Genomic DNA, 14,043 nt, shown 5'->3' on the forward strand with positions numbered 1-14,043 from the left:
TATGCTTTATTATTATTATTATTATTATTATTATTATTATTATTATTATTTTAACCCTGAGGACCAAGAGGTACACTGTGCAATGATTTAGCCTCTCTGGTCAAACTTAGTGCGTGAAAACTTAATTTTGCTATTTTTGCTGTTATAACTTTTTCTTCTACTACCTGCCCCGTTCACTGAGTAGTGAGTATCAGCAGGCAGATATGAAGGGGAAAGGCCATCATGGGTTGCCAGAGACCTCCTAAGCCAGCCTGGATGCCCTAGGGTCAGCCTGAGACTCTTTTCCTGGATGCTCCAAGATCAGCCTGGGACTCTTCTTGGCTGCAGGTCTCTCACCTTCACCTCCAGGCAGAGTTTGCTGGGACTGAAGGCTTCCCTTCCTGGCCACTGGCACTTCCAATCAGCATCACCAGGAGCCCTGAACCCTGGTTTGCCGCCATTTCTGTGGCTTGGGATCAAGTTTTCCTCATTTGCTTGCCGGCTTTTCTTTGCAGCACATCAGGTTCCCATGAAAACAGAGCGAACCTGGTGTCACAGGCCAGCCAGAGCGTGGTAAAGGAGGCAAACAGCGTTGGTACCTCCAGGCCCAAACCGCCCAAGGAGAATCCAGAACCAAACTTTTCCATAGTTTTCCTGATTTGTAGGTGAGATTCTGGCCTTGTTATCATCACCTGCTTTAGTAGGACCAGAATTATGTTCCCCCCAAGACAGTCTTTAGACGGAGGGTACTCGCTGGGAGAGAGGGGCCGGCTGGACAGAAACCAGCTCTGCCTCTGCCGCCTGCAGCAGCTCTCTGCACAACGAGTCGTGGCCGGAGAGGCACGGTCACTGCAGAAGAGAGGATTTTGTTTTACAGACCAAAGCCAGGCGTGGCGAACCTGTGGCCTTCGCTTAGACAAGACTCGGAGAGCGTCGTCTAGATCCTGCTGTAAGCTTTCTTCAATAACAGCTCTAATAACAGCCTCGAGGACCAGCTCCTTGTTACTCATTTTCCTTGCAGATGGCAGCATCCAAATTCCAGTTATTTCTGTCTTGGAAAATGAAAAACCCGACCAGAAGAAAAGGAATGTGAGCTTGCAGCACAGTTTGGTACCTGGAAGACTCCGGGCTGGGGCGCGCACTCCTGATTTATGGCGTACTTGTTAAAACCACTTGTTCTTGTCATAACAAAACAGATCGAAGTGAAGTTTGGGAGAAGGGCTCCTTCTAGTTGGCACTTCATCATGGCTTCTTACTCCTTCTTAGGTTCTGGGGGTTTACAGTTATATAAAACTTAATGAATCAGTATACTTTAGATTTCCTTCCTAATGCATATGGGTTCAATTAACTGCGCTGTTTGCTTATTTAAGCGTTTTCATTAAATTGCTTTACTATATTTTCCCGCAATTGAAGGGGAACATGGTGGGGCTGATGCCATCTGCCACCATCAGTTTAGCAGAACCTTTTGCTTTGTTCAGACCCGTTCTGTTTTATTATAAGAGACCCTCCTACCCCCAGCTCCCTGTGTGCCACGCTCTTATTGCATTCTCCTCTTCTAGCTGCAGACTGATAAATAAAAGCCTTGTACAAGGACCTTCATGTATGGTATTTTTAAGGCACTTTTTTACAAGATCAGGTTGTGTTTTGCTCCCCCTTCCCTCCCCCTGCTTGCAGATTCCTCTTTGCTCCAGCTTGTGAATAAATAATAGTTGCTATTACAATACCTAGCAGCTCTTGCTGCCTGGCTCTGTGGGGTAGGGGGTTGCTTTGGCAAAAACACGGCCAGGCTACAGGCTCAGCCCAGGACACCAGGACAAGGCCTTTTTTTTTTTGCTGTTTAAGGAAAAGCAGACTAAAACCATCTCACCTAAAGCTCCTTCTTGTGGCAGAGGGTGCTCTCCTTGTCAGTGCCCCCGCTTCTCGCAGACCTCGCTTCAGTTTTGGGTTTGGTGCCTTTAGGACTTGCTGCACTGCCCTCTCCCCAGCGCAGAGGCAGTGTTTTGTTGCATTTCTCCTTGTGGCTTCAGTCCATCCTCCTGAGCTGCACCTTGCCAGCCTGGGTGCCCACCACAGGCAGCCCTGAGCTTCCCTAAGGACTGGTGGTCCCATGGGGGATGCTGCCAGCACCCCCCGAAAGAGCTCACACTGCTCTGGGGATGCCCCTCCAGGAGGGACGATGCCTGTCCCTGTTTTGCAGCTGGGCAGACTAAACTGAATAAACGCACCTGCGCTGTTTGGGATGCAGGCTGTGGGCTGTTACACAAATCTGGTGCTTTACGGACATCGCTAATAGGAAAAACACCTCCTGGAGAATGGAAGAGAAGAAAGAAAATCGTTCATCCCAGGGGACTGTATTCCAGAGGCTGACTTTCTGATTTGGAAAGGCAGTGTCTGATAGTGAGGTCTCTGTCTGTCACCCCTCGGTTAGGGAGCAGGGGAAGGCGCTCTCGGAGCAAGCTGCTGTTTTGTGACACAGTCTGGGAGGAAGACGCCCAAGCGTTTTATCATTTTCTGCTCCTTGCTACAGGCATTTTGTACAAGGGAAGATGCAAGGAGAATAAATAACTTGCCCTAAAGGTACACAATGAATCTGTGTGGCAGGGCCAGCAAGACAACTGTTGTTAACCATCGCTTGTAAGAGCCTTTCCCAGGCAGTGATTTTGGAGAGGGCATGCAAAGCCCAAGGAACATGCTCCGGCTGTGCAGGATGATGCTGTGGCATCCCCATCGTCACGCTGTGACCCCTTTGGTTCATGGAGCAACAAACCAAACAGGTCCAAGAACAAAAAGAAAGAAAGAAAAAAAATAATAACACTCTGCAAACATTCAGTGTTCAGTAAAGGGGAATGTAAGAAAAAGTACAATGTGGCAATGTACATTTAAACTGGAAGGAAAAGCATTTCCTCAGTTACCTCCCCCCTACCCCCTGCAAAGTGTGTATGGACATTTTTCTTCCCTTTTTCTTCCTTTTCTTATTTTTATAAAGCTTTTCTGGTTTATATATATATACCAGAAAAAATATTATATATAAAAATATATAATTATATATGTATAAAAATATATAAAATTATATAGAAAATTATATAATTTTCTGGTGTTTATATATATTCTTATAATATATATATATATATATTTTTTTTTTTCCAGTGACAAATGCAGCAAGGGCAACACAGTTTTTACAAAACATTACAGGGTCAGCAAATCAACTGGGGGGGAAGGATCAGCTGGAAAAATATCAGCTGGGACCCCCAGCGGCTGCCCCGTCCCCCCGCCCTCCTGCAGCCTCTCCCTGCCTGGTGTGGGGGACCCTGACCCCTGCCAGCAGCCCTCAGGCTGCAGGGACCTGCCTGCAACTGGCTGGGTTTGCCAAAATTGTAAGGAATCACCTGAAAAAAAAAAAAAAAACAAAAAACCTGGTGCAGAGCCTGAGATCTGCCAGCTCCAAGCTCTCTCTGGTGCCTTTTCTTCTTGAAGTGAGGCATAAAATAAATTGGAGCTGCTGGCTGTGGTAAACAATCCCTCAAAACATGCCCATTCTTGATACCCCAAATGCAGATACACAATGGTGGAAGAAAAGGGAGAGAGGGGAAAAAAAAGGAAAGAAAAGAAAAGGAGAGAGAAAAAAAACCCGACGCTTCCAAGACACTAAAAATAGACTCTGATCACTTACCAAATGGTAAAATGAAAATGATTTGCTTTGAATAGTCTCCAGAAAGGCTCAGATACAATGTCTTGTGGAGCAAAATTGAATCAGTTGAAAGTGCAGACGCCAGCTCAGCCTAATCCCTCCCAGCTGCTTTGCTTTGCTTTTTTTCCAACAAGCAGCCCCTAAAAGTCGTCTCCCTAATCCTGCAAACTGAAATTCAATCTTGTATTTTTTTTTTTTAAATCAAGTTTCAAGCCTGGGGCTTGCAGGGTGGGGGAAGAGGAGAAGGGAGGGCTTTGGGGTTGCCTCCTTCCCCTTGCCCTGACTGCAGTAAACACAGCCTTGAATTCAAGGAAAAGCTTTAGACTACAATTCGCTTGGCTTGAGCCAAACACACAAATCTGATGTCTTTAAAGCCCCTCCAGCAGACGGTAGATAGCTTTGAGATGCTCACTAAATGACTCTCTGCTTGCTGCCTTTTTGTTGTTGATTGGGGGCCCAAGGAGACCTTGTCTCTGGGTTGTTTTCTCTCTCTTTTTTTTTCTTCTTTATTTTTTTTCTTTCTTTCTTTCTTTCTTTCTTTTTTTTTTTTTTGGTGTCTGCTTTTATCAGTGAGTTTGGGTTGGGCATTTACCGATACAAAGACCAAGACAAACAATTTCTGACACAGGCGGGTGATTGCGGCCGCCAGCGCCTGTCCGGGCTCTGCTATCTCGGCGCGTATCGGGAGGTATTTATGACACTTTCCCAAGAGCTTCCCGGCTCCTGCCCTCCTTGCCCGACTTGCAAGGACTCAGCAAACGTTCCTGGGGTGTGTGGCTCCTCGGCTCTCCCTCGGCTCCCAACGCCATGAGCTTCCCCGCTTGCTTTGTCTCTCTTTGCCACCTGATGGTTCACTGATCCCAAAGGATTTCTTGCCATAATGTGATACGGTTTGGGTTTGGGAGGGTAATTAGTAATAGATAAAATAGCAGCAAAGCATTCGGGTCCAAATTGCATGGCTCAGCATCCTGATAATCCAAATTCCTGGGTCTGAACACTTCCAAACTCAGGGGTTCAAAGGTTTTCACCCTGTCAGACGTGCAGGTTCACCCTGTGCGGCTCCTGTCTGAGGCCAGGTCAGGATCCAGAATTTTAGCAGGAAAAAAAATAGATGTGGGGGGTGGGGGCGGTACCTCTTTTGCAGTACACAACTCCCCTGCGAGCAGTTGCAGGCAGACGTACTTTGCCTGGTCAGGGGAAGATTTGGGAAAAAAAAACACTGGGAAATCAAACCTGGAAGGACGGAATGGAAAATTCACACAGGAACCTTTGATGTCCCTTGTCTTGTCCTGATACCTCTGGTGACAGACATCGCTACAGAACACCCATGCAGCTGTCACACCTGTGAGGCTCCGTACCGCTGGGGGAATGGGTCCCATGTCAGGGAAATCACACATTTCACAGACAAAGAGAGGATTATTTTGTCTGTTCCTGATGCCCATGTTTTTCCAGCTTATTGGCATGATGGTCTTGATCCCCCCACACTGTGCCAGGAGCAAACTTGTTTGTTAGTTCTGCTCTGAGATGCACGAAGCTGTGTGATGCTTCACTCGGAAAACACCTCTTCTTGCTCTCCTTGCCCCTGTATCTCTCGTTTTGACACAAGGCTGGGGCACGGATTGATAAGAGCATTATTGCTAAAGGTTACTTTGGACAGAATTGCCTCTCGTATAATGAGGGAGAGCATGTTGGGCACATGGACCCCGTGGTCACCTGGGCTGGCTGCTGGATTTTGTGCTGTAAACTGAAGGACAGGTTAGATAAAGTTACAGGAACGAACGGTTCGAGATACACAGACAGGTACATCGAGGATGGATAAATTATAATAACTGGCATAATTGTATAGGAACATACAGGGTCTCTGCAGAGGGCAGATAATTTCATATTAATACGAATGAAGTAACGATGGAGGGAAAGTGCATGTATTTGAAATGGAATTGATAGCCTAGCCAGGGGGTTGGGTAGGTGATTGTGGACTTAATGGACAACAAAATAACAAGAATTGGTGTAGGTTAGGTTGTGTTAGAGCAAATCCCATCTGGGTGGGTGGAAAGTTTAGGTAGGAGCTGGCTGGACAGCTAGGTAGAGAGGTATGAGAGAGCTGACTGGCTGCTCTGTGGATCCCTGGGGTGAACATGCAGCCAGAAGAGGCTCTGTTTGCCATAAAAATAAACATATTTAAAAATGTAGAGCAAGGTGTGAGTTAGAACTATAGAGGGAAAAATAAAGACAAAGAATGATTAGTTATGTAGCACAGAATAAGCTTAGAATAGCTCGGAATAAGACAAATTAGCTAGACAGATAAAGATTTATGGGATGGATTGCAGTATACCTGAGCCTGATAGCCAGGTTAAAACGAGCAAATAGGTGTCTGTATATCACATATCAGCTTGTTCAGTAGGCGTGGACTAGATAAATGTGAAAGACACAAAGCTAGGCTGGATAGGTAAAGTAACTACTGGATGGCTGGGAAGTTAAGCAAAGTAGAAGCAATGTGGACAGAATAAATATAGAAACATGGGCTTTTGCAAATATGTAGGTGTTATACATACATAGCTATAACAGGCAGAAAGAAGAAAAGTACAGATATAATAGAAAACTTACCAGGGCATATGGAATAAAGGGAGACATGAATTGATAAGTGTATCAATGTTCCAGGCTAAAATAAATAAAAGAGACCTGAGTAACACTGACCCAAACAGATCTAAAATGGGGAAATGAATATAAGGATGATCCCGTATAAATACTGAGAACATTCTGGGGTTAGGTCAGCTGAGTAAAAATCGGATGGAAGGAAGAATAGATGGGTATGTATACAGAGTAAAGAGATTATTAGCTAAGTCTGCATGAACTGGAAAGATGGACTAGATAAAAGTGTAGAAAGCAGCTTAATAAATTAAAGGCCAAAAGAGAGAGAGATTAGATTGAGATGGACAGGTTTATGGCAGGCAGGACACGTGTTGTCTAGGTAAAGGGACGGAAAGGTAGCTGGAATGGTGGAATAAATATGTGACTAATACAGCCAGAGAATATGGACTGATAGGGGGAATAGGGCATTGATTATGGGGAATGTGGATAGAGGGAGGAACAGATAGTAGAAGTGCAATAACAGAGTTAATAGATGAGTAGTTAATAGAGTAATAGATGAGTAACACCCACAGAGAGGTTAGCTGGTCAGCTAGACTACCCATGAAGCTTTGTAGACAGAGAAGTGGGAAAAAGGAGATGTAGAAGACAGATGATCAAAAGAAGTATTGGGTAGACACACACAAAAAAGTGCATAAATGCAAGAGAAAAGTAGATATGGGAAAAAGCAAAAAAGTACTTAAGGAAGAGTCAGGTAAAATAGGCACGGAGAAAATAGATTACATATAAAATACACAATAAAGAGATTATGCTGAAAAGACAACCTTGGAACAATTAGGGAACTAACAGGTTGGACTAGGTATTGGGTAGATAAAAAGACAGAGGAGTATTCATGAGCTGGGAGTGTTGAGAAATTAGCCTGATGATCAAGTACGAATTAGAGGGATGTTAAACAGGGGATTAATTCTGGACAGGATGATTGATGAAGAAGTAGGAGAGTGCACATAGAGATGAGCGGGTACCAGGAAGCTTGACAGAGTGGGTATGGGTGAGCAGGGAGATGAATATGGATGGAACAAGCAGGAAGACAAAAATATATAGTTTACCATGTGCTATGGAAATCCAGAGAGATTAATTAGAATTTGCATGAGATGGATCAGATAGGTAAGTAGTCACAGACATTAGTGTAATGAGTATGTATTGAACAGACTGCAAAAAGGATCGGTTAATAGTGGCATTAGTTGCATTGATGTCTTAGGTATGATAGGCAACAGGAGAAGTGGTGAATACATTAGTGCTTTAAGAAAAATTGAGAGCGATTAGTAGATGCAAGATAGAGCAAATGTGTGAGACACGAATGTATGCAAAATAGGCAAAGAGGTCAGGGAAATGAGAATCTATGAAAATGGAAAATGGATTGCTAAGTGTTATGAAACTCAAATATAACCACCTGGATGTGTGAATGTGTGGGAGAGAAGAATAGATCTGCACTCCAAAGGGAAAGAAAGAGCTGTTTGCACAAGAAATAAACAGAGAATTTACATGATGAAGGCAGAAATCTGACTGAACCCAGTCCTAAAACTAACCCTAATGACTAACCCTAATTTTAAATGCTGACACAAGCCCAACCCTAACCTTGTCCTAGCACAGCACTAAGCCTAACCTAACCTTAACCCCTAGCAGTATCCGAACATAGTGCTAAGCCACAGCCCTAACCTTATCTGAAATCCTCACCCTAGCACAAGCCCAGACCTACCACTGACCCTGATACTAACCGTAGTCCTATCCTAAACCTAACCCAGGCATCTCCCTAACTCAGCCAGAACCCAGACATAATCCTCAATGCCAAACCAACCCTATTCCTAACTCTAAACCAACCCCCAGCCCTAACCAAGCCCTGACCCCTCTGAGAGGTAAGCTTAACCCTAGCCCTAATTTAATTTTAACCTTTCACCTTTGAGGAGCAGGTAGAAATAGATGATGCATTTGTATTCAGCTGATGCTAAACTGTGTTAAAAGAAAGACTAGATAAATATGCCTGAGATGGAGCTGTCAGCTAAATGTGCTATAAAGTTATATGGTATTTGTCAGCTACAGGGGGTAGAAAGGGTAGATAAATGAGTGGGTATGGGGCAGAGATGAGCAGATTAAATGTGTGTAGAAGAGTTGTACCAGAGAGCTCAGACTGTGCAAATAAATAAGAAATTCAAGCTCTAAGATCAGGCAGATGAAAATACACAGAACAGTGTGATATATGTAACTGGGCAGTTACGTCCCACGGCCAGGTAGGTGTGTGGAAATTGGGGACAGGCAGGCAAGGAGTGAGGGAGATGGAAACGTACTGCAGGCGGACACACGGCACGGGGGCTGTGGGTGGGTGGCAGTGTACGGTGTCAGGTCTTCCTGAAATGTATGGGGAAGGTAATGGAGCGGGTTTGGGTCAGGAAAGCAGGCTGAACTGTAGACAAGTAGTTTCTGCCTTTTACAAGTTATGACCCTGCAAATACGATGGGCGGAGGTGGCAGCACATGGGCGGTGGGGACAGCCCAGGAGGGGGACAGCACGCGTCCATGGGGCGTGTGGTGGGGTATGTATGGGATGGATGGGCTGGGATGGACGGACAGGCAGCTGGGAAGGAGGAGGTTGGTGTGTTCAGAGGTAGGGCATGCGAAGCCACCTCGGGTCAGTGCATCAGGTGCCTGCCTCTCCCCGTCCTCCCAAACCTACTTTTGGGCCACCTCTGCCTGCCTCCTGCCGAACACGGACGTTGCCAACCAAGGGCGTGCGGAGGGGGCCAGGGGCACTTAAGGTACAAGGACGAGTCCTCTGAGGACAGGATCCAGCCCTTTTTGCTGCCTTGCCAGGCAGAGGAATCGTGCAGGGGCTGTGCTATGCCCAGCTGTCTGCCACTGGGCTGGTCTGTGGGACTGGGATGGCTCAGCAGGGGAGCCAAGAACCATCTCCGCAGGCACCGCAGGGCGTGCAGAGAGGTGCAAGCATGCTTCCCTGCCATAAAGGCTAATAAGGCTTCCTCCCCCTCCGAATCTGCACTGACTTGCGGTATTTTGTTCTCCTCATGCTGTTTCCCAGGGGAAGTGTTTCACCCGAGCTGTGCGGAGCGCCGCGCTCCATCAGGGATGCCAGCACCTGCAGCTGGCTCGGCTCTACCTGTCTTTAAACCTGCCTTTAGGTTTAGCGCCTGTCTTTAAACACTGCCTCACGAGAGCACGAGTCTCCAAAAGGCTTCCTTCACCTTGCTCGGCTTTAGCCGTGATGTGCAGCACCCTCGGCTCGCCCCGCAGTGGGGGGCGAGCAGCAGGGTGGGACCGGAGCTGCAGCTCCCCAGGGACCACCGCCAGCCCCCTGCAGCCCACGGCCCAGCTCCCTGCGGCCTCGGTGGGGCCAGGGCTGCACGGCATCCCGCTGGGCGCTTTCCTGGCATGCTTAAGTGCTTTCCTGAACTGGCTCTTAAATGAGCGAAGGCTTTTTCTAGACTTTCTGGGAAAGAGAAAGAAGGCAGAACGGGATTTCGTAAAGGTGCCCAGCTGCCTGAGACACGGGGTGCTCGCGGCCAGCCTTTGGAAGGTTTTGGGGTTCCCACAGTTACCCAGGCAGTCAGGGGAGCTTCCGAAGGAGCCAGCGGAGACACTCCTGGTACACACAGCAGTGGGTGCTTTTAAAGATCCCACTATGTACTTAGCTGTATCTTCAGACATCTAAATCCCTCTAAAAGTCTCACTCTGAGTGTCTAAATCCCAGGTGCCTAACTCTCTTCTAGGAAAATCTCACACCAGGACTGATTCACTGAATCATTTTTTTAAAATCTGGTCCTCACTCACATAGGGCTTTTGAAAATCCCACTGCTAATCTCCTATACCCAGGCATGTATCACTTTGAAGCCTGTAAAATAAATTACTTTGCGCTCCTGTGGGACAGCAACTACTTTGTCCCTGCTCATACTAAGGCAGATTTTTGTTTCTTGCATATTAACACATAGATTTTTTGGAAGCTCTGAAGCTGCTGTGTGAGACTCGAATTAGCAACCTGGATCGAGTGCTGCTTTACATCTTATTCTGTGGAGGCACCGCACACTGCCGGCAGTTTGCGTCTGCATCAGCAGAGGTGTCGGGAGGAGCTGGTTCTGGGCTGCTCATTTCCATCGGAGGGCTTCGCCCGTGGGCACGAGCCTTCGCTCAGCTCTACTGATCTCCTGGGAAGCTGTCTGAGCGAATTCGCTCATCTCTAGCAGAGACTGAGCATTGTTTGCTGGCTTTTTGCAAGAAATTACTTGGGTGAAGAAGGGAAAAATCAAACACATATGTTCTTTCGTTTTTCTTTTTATTTCCTATGGGAATTTTTATTTGTTGGGAAGTTTTTGTTTTTTTTTTTGTTAAATAAAAATTTTGTGCATATGCTTTCTTCATTAGAAAAATTGGAGTTGGGGATAAACAAATTATTTTTTCCTGTTAAAAAAAAAAAATTCATGCTGCAAAAGAAAAGGCTGGCTGCCATTGAAACATTTTTGATAGAAAATCTGCCTGCAGCCCTAGTGCTTAATCAGTTTGGCGCAGAGCGTAGCCTGTAGCTTGTTAATAAGTGCAGCCTGCCCGAGTGGTTCACACAATGGTGAGCTGCAGAGGAGGCTTGTTGCATAGCTGTGGATTTTATTTTGCAGCTCTGTTAATTAAAACATATTTTACTTTGAAGGGGGTTTTTACTGTTTTCTACGAGGGTGAGCAGAAAACCGTTCTCTCGGTTAGATTAAAAGAAGGATCTGAGGTATTTTTTAGAGGTAACAACTTCGCATTGTTCGGTGGACAAACTCTTACTGAGCAACAACATTGTGTAGTTTCTTATTTTTATTTGTTCTCTGTCCTTGTATACAGGCTGGTTTATGAGACTGAATATCTTGGCCGTTTTGATAATATCAAACTAAATTTTCACGTACAAGTTGCCAGACTGGGTCAGAAAAGTTGTCACAGATTCTTGCTTAATTGGTAAAATAATTTTTACATATACAATGGTAAACTAAAATAATAAGGCCTGAAACCGTGCCATTGAAGTTAATGACAAAACCTTCATAGGTTTCAAATAAAGCCTGTATTTTATTATCCCAGTTCCAGTGACTTTTGTTGCAAGTTTGCAGCAAAATGTTAGGGCATTTCTAAGTGTTATTTTTATTATACAAAATCCCATTAAAATCAGTACTGAAGCATCCCATTAATTTAAATGGGACTTTGCATAGTTTGCAGAGTTCCAGGCCACAGATAAAGAAAAGTATGCAGTTTGGAGTTAAACTGACCACAGCTTTTTATTAGAAGACATTTAATCTCGAACGAAAGCGCAGTCTGAGGCATAAAGTCTTGGTGAACTTCATCTGGGCTGTGCAATAGGAGCCTCCACAGTGCAGCAAGTTCTGGCTTGGCCGCCTGGGACCCCTCAGGACCGGCCAGGGCTCCCAGGCAAACCCATAGCCCAGGTAGGTATGCAAAGTGCTCCCCAGGCAGCCTTGCCTTGGAAATGCTAATAGGTAAGCCAGCACACCCAGAACAAATGGAAAACTTGATTCAGCTCTTTCTCTGGCTCCAAGCATCCGCTCACCTCCAGGAACGCGGGGCTGCCGTCGGTGGGCAGGAGCCCGGGGGCTCTCCGCAGCCCGGCGAGGGGCAGAGACCCTCCGGGACGGAGCCACGCTGGGCAAAAGAGGGGCAGCTCCAGGAGTCCCTGCGGGGACCCCCCCCCCCGAAGGAAAGAGTGGGGAGAGGGAGAGAAACTTGGGGGGGAGCCGTGGGAATACCCGTGGGCAAGGCGCTGGCGGGGGGAGCTCTGAAACCCAAGGGCGCAGAGCGGCGGGGAGAGGTGGGGGGGCCTCCCTCGAGGGGTCTGGGGGGCCGTGAAATGACAGCCCCCCCCCCCCCCCCCCCAGCTGCTGCCAGCCTGGGCACACAGCCGGGCTGCGGAGGCGCCCTCCGAGGCCATGTCCCCGTGCGAGGGCCGGGAGGTGCCAAACCGTGCTCCAACCCCCCCCAGCGAGTCGGTGTGACAATTTTGGGGAGACCCAAAGGCTGCTGCAGGGCATCCGGACAAGTACACGGCGAAGGTGTAGGAGCTGCTTTTCTGCCCAAAGCCTCCTCGAAATCTCCCTTTCCCCCAGCACTAACTGAGCCGAGGTGCCCCCATTGCCCCGGGTGCTTTTTCCCTGGCACACGGGCGGGGAAGGGGGATGCTGGTGCCGGCGACGGGCACAGGAACCCAAAGCAGGCTGCATCCCTCGCACACGCTGAATTTCAGGGGTTTCAGGGCTCTGGCAACAACTCGCGGCAGGATTTGGCTGAGCGGGAGCGCTGCTCTGATTTGGGACTAGCCGTGCTACCTCCAGGAGCGAGAAAAAACGAACACACAAAAAAACAGGCTAAATTTACAGCCCGGGGCTTTCAGCTACCCCGCGGGCTGATGAAACCAGAGGGGAAAAGCACTAATTTTCCTCTCCTGACGTGCATGCCCCCCCAAGCGACCACGCTCCCGTTGAGACCCGGCTCCCACCGCCGGGCGCCCCTTTCCGTGAGCCCCCGGGCCCCGGCACAAGCTCGGGGCGCACGGGGGACCCCGGGCTGGAGGGGGCCGGGGACTCGGTTCCCCCCCGGTGCCAGGGAACAGCTCCCCGGGCCGGGTTGCGGAGGGACCTCCGCGCAAAAATAACGCGCTTGGAGCGCGCAAAGAGCGCGCAGGGGGCGCGCAGAGGCCGCCCCGTCGGTGGCTTTTGTCGCCGCGCAGGAGGGCGGCTGCCGTCGGGGCCGGCCCCGGCGCGGAGAAATTAGCGAGGCGTTGGCTCAATTGCGGCTTTTTTTTTTTTTTTTTTTTCCTCAAAACGGTGATTGTAACGGTAACTGCTGCCGGCCGGGTCGTCGGTGCTTGCGACGGCTCGGGAAAAAAATTAAACGCATCGAAGAAGAAGGTGTGGGTCCTGAATCCGGGGGGATTTGGGGGAGCAGGAGAAAAACGCACCTGGGCAAAACGGGCAAACGGCTCAGCGGAGCTGTGACAGCGAGGGGGGGCGTCTGGGTGCGAGGGTTAGCTTTTTTTTTTTTATATATTTCATTTTTTTTTTTTGGGGGGGGGGGGGGGTGATCCCACGGCTGGAGGCGTTATTATTCCGTGGGAGCAGAAATCCACGCGGCCAGGAGGGCTGCGCCCATAAACCCCGCCGGGTCGCCAAAACAGCAGCGGTAAAAGCCTGCCATAAAATTAGAAGGGGGTAGGGTTTCCAGCGCCGCGGCCGCCCCTGGGGGCGGCAGGCCCCCTCCCCGGGGAAGGGAGACTTCGTCCCCCCGGGCCGGCGGCTCCGGGGGGGGGGCGCGGGGGGGCGCGGGGAGACGGCGCAATTACCGGGAGGAAGCGGAGGGGCCCTCCCCAAAACTCCACCGCGGGGCGGGGAGGGGGGAGAAAGCTGCTTTCCTCGCTCAGTCGATCCCTTAAACACAGCCAGAAAAGAACATTAAAGGCATTTCTAGATTTCGTTTCGTTTTTTTTTTTTTTCATTTTTTTCTTTTTTATTCCCATGCTCTTAATTTTGAAAAAAAAAAATCACAAAACATAACTTATAAAACAATATATATACTGCATCCTTATCCACAACAGCATAATTGAAACATCCAGCGTAACGTTTACCACAGGTGTGAAATACACTGGGAAAGAAGTACCGTGTGCATTTTATATTATGTTTCTTTGTCATCTACAGGTAATAAGTATCGACAAAAATAAGCAACAAATATGCCTGCAATTAAACTTCA

General features: G+C 48.1%; 1 long non-coding RNA gene across 1 annotated transcript; it reads right to left on the reverse strand.

Annotated features, from left to right (window-relative positions):
- Positions 1–1,131: 1,131 nt before the first annotated feature.
- Positions 1,132–5,133, reverse strand: LOC310881241. Its single transcript, XR_014572261.1, has 3 exons — positions 3,650–5,133; positions 1,847–2,284; positions 1,132–1,248 (listed from the first exon to the last, which is right to left on the reverse strand). It is a non-coding gene; the product is annotated as an uncharacterized lncRNA (long non-coding RNA).
- Between the last annotated feature and the right edge of the window lie 8,910 nt (positions 5,134–14,043).

The sequence above is a fragment of the Anser anser genome (assembly GCF_964211835.1).
Source record: "Anser anser genome assembly, chromosome: 14".
NCBI classification, from domain to species: domain Eukaryota; kingdom Metazoa; phylum Chordata; class Aves; order Anseriformes; family Anatidae; genus Anser; species Anser anser.